General features: G+C 41.0%; 1 protein-coding gene across 2 annotated transcripts in view; it reads right to left on the bottom strand.

Moving 5' to 3' along the window:
* Positions 1-1,768: 1,768 nt before the first annotated feature.
* LOC126299546 (elongation of very long chain fatty acids protein AAEL008004-like) overlaps positions 1,769-6,470 on the bottom strand; it is a 299,627-nt gene continuing 294,925 nt past the window's right edge. For both annotated transcript variants that reach the window (XM_049991540.1, XM_049991541.1), the window contains exon 10: positions 1,769-3,057. The gene's annotated coding sequence lies outside the window, so the exon portion shown is untranslated. The remainder of the gene's footprint in view (positions 3,058-6,470) is intronic.

Here is a 6,470-nt window from a genome sequence, read left to right as displayed (position 1 = left end):
TTTTTTGTAAAATTGATCGCTTATACCTAATGGTCTGCACATACGAGTATAGCTTAAATATAACAAACAACTTACCTTCAGGTAATCAAGTCTTCAAATTTATCCACATTAGCAGAAAGTTTCCAAGAAACCTACAAACATGTTTCTTCACCTGCAATAAAGGTGGCTTTGTGACAATTTCAAGTGTAATGCAGGTACTTGTAGCATCCCTCACTAATGACAACAGTATGCAATAACACGCTGCAGCAGGGCTGTAAGTTGAAGGTTCACTGGAGCTATGATATTTAAGAACAAAAGCTTGAGCGCGCTGTTGTCACAAAATTTTACCTAAGTCACAATGTTTCCCAGTTTTACGGTAAGGAAAAGTGCCTACTTTGTCTGGAGAGAAGCCAGCAAGCGTTTTTTTCTGCTTTGTTACATGAGTCAGAGTGTAGTGCAAGTAATGTAATTAGATTTCGTAAGGAAAAGATGTAGCACAGGATGTATACGAATGAGCAATAGGGATGACAGTAGAAGCGAAGGAAATGAAAGTAGCTTTAAGATGTGTTATAGTAATGAAAAATTTAGAAATTCGTTTGTAATATGCATCATAAAGTCTCATCTTTAAATTAACAGAGAAAATGCTTGTACAACATCTATGTGACTACTCTGCAATTCACACTTAGTGCCTGCGAGAGTGTTCATCGAACCACTTTGGTGGCTACCGAAACATTGCTTCGTTTTTATACCGACAAAGGCCTCCACACTTTCTTAAACGGCGCTTACGATTTAAAATATACGTTTGATGTTCAGGAGTAAGAGATATTCGTTTTTTGTAATAATTTTAATACAAAATTTTATGAGGTTTGTTTATAATATTTTCGAGATATTACAATTGTTATATACAAATACTTCGATTCATAAATAAAAAATACATAATATATATTTAGCACACACTGATTAGCCAGTTTTAATACATGTATTCAACAAAAATGCAATGGTTCATCAAATTTAAGTGATGAAGTGACTGCTCCTTCTGTAATTTATGTACAAATACTGATATTAATATCACTTTAAATGATTATAAGACATCAACATGCCTGATACCAGAAGGATATTGCACATATTGTACAATGATAATATTATTTTAGCCAGTTCTAGCACCATGAACCACTTACATCCTTTTTTTGTGCCAGAAAGAACATAACATTTGTTGTTCATCTTTGGCATTACACACTTTTAACACTCATTCCATTAAATGACTATTTACATACTGAAAATAAGTTTCAGTAACTACGCATAAATTAGCTGCAGCAGTGTTTCAGTGTTCCCATACGGTGAAGTCTCGCAATAACATGCTAAATTTCAAAATGGTCTGACCTCAACTGATATGAATGAACAGAATTGCCTATTATATAATGATGTTTGTCCTGTATACTATAATGAGTTGCTGATTGAGTTCTCTACTGGATTGAAGTCTTATATAAGGAGCAGAATTCTTCTGTGCACAAAATACATAGTTTTTATCTCACTCTACATATCAAATTATTTAAAGTAATTAGCATGGCAGTAAATGTCACGAGGCATACTGAGCACGCAGAAATTTACTTCAAATGTTTCCAAACACCGTATTTAATTTTTAACTGTTGCATTATGAAACCGGTCCTGTGAGTGAAATTTACCGTAATGCGAGAAACCTAATACCGCCAAAATGTATTTTCCTGAATGCGCTCTTCATATTTCTGTTACCTAGTGGATCTTCTAGTAGCAGCTCTTAATGAAAAGGTGCTTTAATCGAATGAAATCGTTATTAATGTGAGAATTTATTAATACACACAATACTGATTTCAAGTAGTTCTGTATAAACCAAACTGTGGCAGATCTGATTACAAAAATTCCTAAATTCTTTTCCTCAATATTCTGATCAATATCTATTTTAAAAACTTGAAGGTATTTGTGTTTTGGACAGATACTTAAGTGGATAAATAGTATATTCAGTCATAGCTCCTATAGCAAAATACAGAAAATAAAAGTAACCCATATTCAATCTGTAGACATAAATCTCATGTAAACTAGTTAAATGGATAAAGTGACGAATTGTATCTTTTACAAGGGACGTGAATATTTCAGATTTCCACGTTAAATACTGTTTACGATAATCACTGTTGATTATGTGGACAGTTAACAAGTACGGCACGATTTCACTCAGAATTCCATTGCTGTACATTCTCTTTATGCACAATGTACTTGTGCTTGACAAAATGGAAGCCGATGCTGCCGTATCCAAAATACGTTGTTCTGATATGGTTTTTTGGTTGCCCTCCTTTTGAATCGGCCCAGATTTTCTTTCCCATATTTTTCAACGATTAATCACAAGGCAAGATCTTATTTTACATAATACTTATCGTAAATAATTACATTATATTACTTATCGTAGAATAGTTAAATTACCAGCAATTAAATTTAATGACTGTTGCGTGAAGTGTTCGTGCAGTTAAAATAACCAGTCTTATCTTCACAAAAAGAAAAATTTAGATACTCGTGACTGTCTTAGTTACAGAAATTCAATTAAAACAAAACAAAAATAATAAAAAAAACATTTTAAAAACCTGTGAACTCCTGTAGAACATAAATGTATACGTTTCATTTTCGTAACGCTCAACACAGATTTTCACCCCAAGTCATATGTCTGTCCGATTGTGAATATTCGACTGCAGCACAGGTAACTGACAATTGTGGTACGGTTACCACCGTTAAGTGGAACACTATTTAGTAAAACACTGCTTACAGCATCTTTAAAGTACTACACAAACGGTGCTCCAATTGACGCAAAAGGCACAGTTCATGTAAATACGTATGAGCTCGTGGTTTCTTTGAGAAACCCATGTAACGTTAAAAGTTTGTAACAGTCGCCACTGCGTCCAAGTGTTTTATGCTTCTGCTACGTACTTGTAAATTTGTTGCCTGAGTGAAATGGAGATGAAATATGTGAATGATAAATATTTTGCATACACACATCTACTGAAGTTTCGTAATGAACTCGTGAATTAGGAATTTCCGTCTTGGAGCCAGAGTGATCTGAAACAGAAACAGATATAACGTATTTTATTGCCAAGTGTCCATGAAACATACACTGTACATCACATAAAACTCTGAAAGAAGTTAAATAGCTAGTTATGTATATCTTCTGGCAATTATGTGTATAGAGCAGTTTCACTAGGGGTGCAAATAGTAGACAAGCTGAATGCTACATACAGGGTGAACCACACCATCAATGAACAGAGATTGTGCACGGACTAGCCGTCCTCTAGCTGCCAAAGAAGCAGTTTCAGAAGCTATACATCAAGGACCCCAGTAGAATAACCATTATGAATTCTTCACAGGCAATCTGCCTGAAGCACTAGAAGACAGTCCATTTCATGTTCGACAGAGGCTGTGTTTCCAACATGATGACGCACATGGTGCATACGCTTACTTTGGAAGAAACGTGCGACGATAGTTCAGCAGAGCCTATTCCGGGAAATGGATCGGTCGTGGTGGTTTTGTTTCATCGCCTCCGCGTTCGCCTGACCTAAGTCTTTTGGATTTGTTCTTGTAGGGACACATCAAGGACCATGTCTGTTCTACTCTGCCGGTGAATGTGGAAGAACTGGTAGGGCACTTCCTTGTTGCCTTGTAGCTATATACACTCCTGGAAATGGAAAAAAGAACACATTGACACCGGTGTGTCAGACCCACCACACTTGCTCCGGACACTGCGAGAGGGCTGTACAAGCAAAGATCACACGCACGGCACAGCGGACACACCAGGAACCGCGGTGTTGGCCGTCGAATGGCGCTAGCTGCGCAGCATTTGTGCACCGCCGCCGTCAGTGTCAGCCAGTTTGCCGTGGCATAAGGAGCTCCATCGCAGTCTTTAACACTGGTAGCATGCCGCGACAGCGTGGACGTGAACCGTATGTGCAGTTGACGGACTTTGAGCGAGGGCGTATAGTGGGCATGCGGGAGGCCGGGTGGACGTACCGCCGAATTGCTCAACACATGGGGCGTGAGGCCTCCACAGTACATCGATGTTGTCGCCAGTGGTCGGCGGAAGGTGCACGTGCCCGTCGACCTGGGACCGGACTGCAGCGACGCACTGATGAACGCCAAGACCGTAGGATCCTATGCAGTGCCGTAGGGGACCGCACCGCCACTTCCCAGCAAATTAGGGACACTGTTGCTCCTGGGGTATCGGCGAGGACCATTCGCAACCGTCTCCATGAAACTGGGCTACGGTCCCGCACACCGTTAGGCCGTCTTCCGCTCACGCCCCAACATCGTGCAGCCCGCCTCCAGTGGTGTCGCGACAGGCGTGAATGGAGGGACGAATGGAGACGTGTCGTCTTCAGCGATGAGAGTCGGTTCTGCCTTGGTGCCAATGATGGTCGTATGCGTGTTTGGCGCCGTGCAGGTGAGCGCCACAATCAGGACACAGGGCCAACACCAGGCATCATGGTGTGGGGAGCGATCTCCTACACTGGCCGTGCACCTCTGGTGATCGTCGAGGGGACACTGAGTAGTGCACAGTACTTCCAAACCGTCATCGAACCCATCGTTCTACCATTCCTAGACCGGCAAGGGAACTTGCTGTTCCAACAGGACAATGCACGTCCGCATGTATCCCGTGCTACCCAACGTGCTCTAGAAAGTGTAAGTCAACTACCCTGGCCAGGAAGATCTCCGGATCTGTCCCCCATTGAGCATGTTTGGGACTGGATGAAGCGTCGTCTCACGCGGTCTGCACGTCCAGCACGATCGCTGGTCCAACTGAGGCGCCAGGTGGAAATGGCATGGCAAGCCGTTCCACAGGACTACATCCAGCATCTCTACGATCGTCTCCATGGGAGAATAGCAGCCTGCATTGCTGCGAAAGATGGATATACACTGTACTAGTGCCGACATTGTGCATGCTCTGTTGCCTGTGTCTATGCGCCTGTGGTTCTGTCAGTGTGATCATGTGATGTATCTGACCCCAGGAATGTGTCAATAAAGTTTCCCCTTCCTGGGACAGTGAATTCACGGTGTTCTTATTTCAATTTCCGGGAGTGTAGATGCAGCCATGCCCAGAAGAGTTCACAGGCGCATGATCCAACGGATCGGAAAATGTTAGGAGATGCACGGAGTTCGCAGTGAGTATCTGATCTGAATACTATGTATGTTTTGCGCATAATATATTGTCACTCATTGTGCATTTACCACCTGTGGACGCAGACCGAGTAGGACTCGAGCAGCGGCAGTTAGTCAGGCTGAAGGTGCCAAAGTCTTCCTTGCGCTGTGCGTAAAAATTCATAACTAACATTGTGCCTCCTGGTCTCTGTTGATAGCCATGTAGACTCTATAAGGAGCGGTTTCTGCAGTGTCGTACTGCGTAGTTTTCGAATTCTGAATTGTCTGTGGTCCACAGTATCGTTTTGTATTTTTTGCTCTGTGTTGATTTCGATGCCGCGCTTTTGTCTGCTACCTGTATATTTTTTAGCCCACATCTCGCGCTCTACATAGTTTTGGCATTGAGAATTTCGGTGATAGCGATGTTTTCGATGTCCTAGAAAAAGAAATCGTCGATTAAAATTCGGATGAGAAAGCTGATGATATTGATATTGGTCCAGATTTCTGCATGTCTGAATATTCTGGAAGATAATAAATAAAATAAAATAATGCAGAGAAGCGTTTGAAATACTGTATTGTCTAAATGAACATTCGTAGAACAACATTGACAGGAAAAGTATCAAAAAATCGCACCCAACATGTGTCTGCAAAGCGTGTGCCGTTGTCAATAAGAGCCAAAAGGAGAAAAAAAAAGCGCGAAAAGAAACATCCAGATGGCGCCCAAATTGTGCTGTAGCTCTGTGTACCTGAATGCTTCAAAACATAGTATATTCAGGCAAATTAAATGTAATAAAGGTGTGTACATGTTTGTCTTTTGAATAAAAACATGGTAATTAAAACATTTCGTACGTTACCTAATTTTCATATTTCCAATCAGATTTTTAAGATTAGATTACCTAAGTTCCATCATTTAAAATAACACATCATACACAATTTTCTGTAAGTCCATGTTTTCACAGGTGTTTGTGAACCTCGACTGTTCAGTAGAAAATGTCAAATCAAACACCTTTCGGCCGTCTAAATTTCCAGATTTTTATTTTATTGGACTATCAGTTTCAACAATATATCACGCCATCGTCTGGGCCCCTGACCGATGCGTAGGAAGACTCCCTTATTTGGTCCAGTCAGAATAGAGGCCAGCATTCAAAAACTGTACCCACAGATGGTCTACGGATACGTCTTTGAATGCTGGCCCCTGTTTTGACTAGACCAAAGGTGGGAGTCTTCCTATACGTAGATCAGATGGCCTGAAGATGGCGTAATATATCGCCGAAACTGATAGCCTAATAAAATAGCACTTTGGAAACTTAGACGAATGAAAGGTGTTGTATTTGACATTCACA

Source organism: Schistocerca gregaria, chromosome X (genome assembly GCF_023897955.1).
Source record: "Schistocerca gregaria isolate iqSchGreg1 chromosome X, iqSchGreg1.2, whole genome shotgun sequence".
In the NCBI taxonomy this organism is placed as follows: Eukaryota; Metazoa; Arthropoda; class Insecta; order Orthoptera; family Acrididae; genus Schistocerca; species Schistocerca gregaria.
The sequence above is the reverse complement of the archived record's forward strand: the minus strand, read 5'-3'. Positions and strand labels throughout refer to the sequence as shown.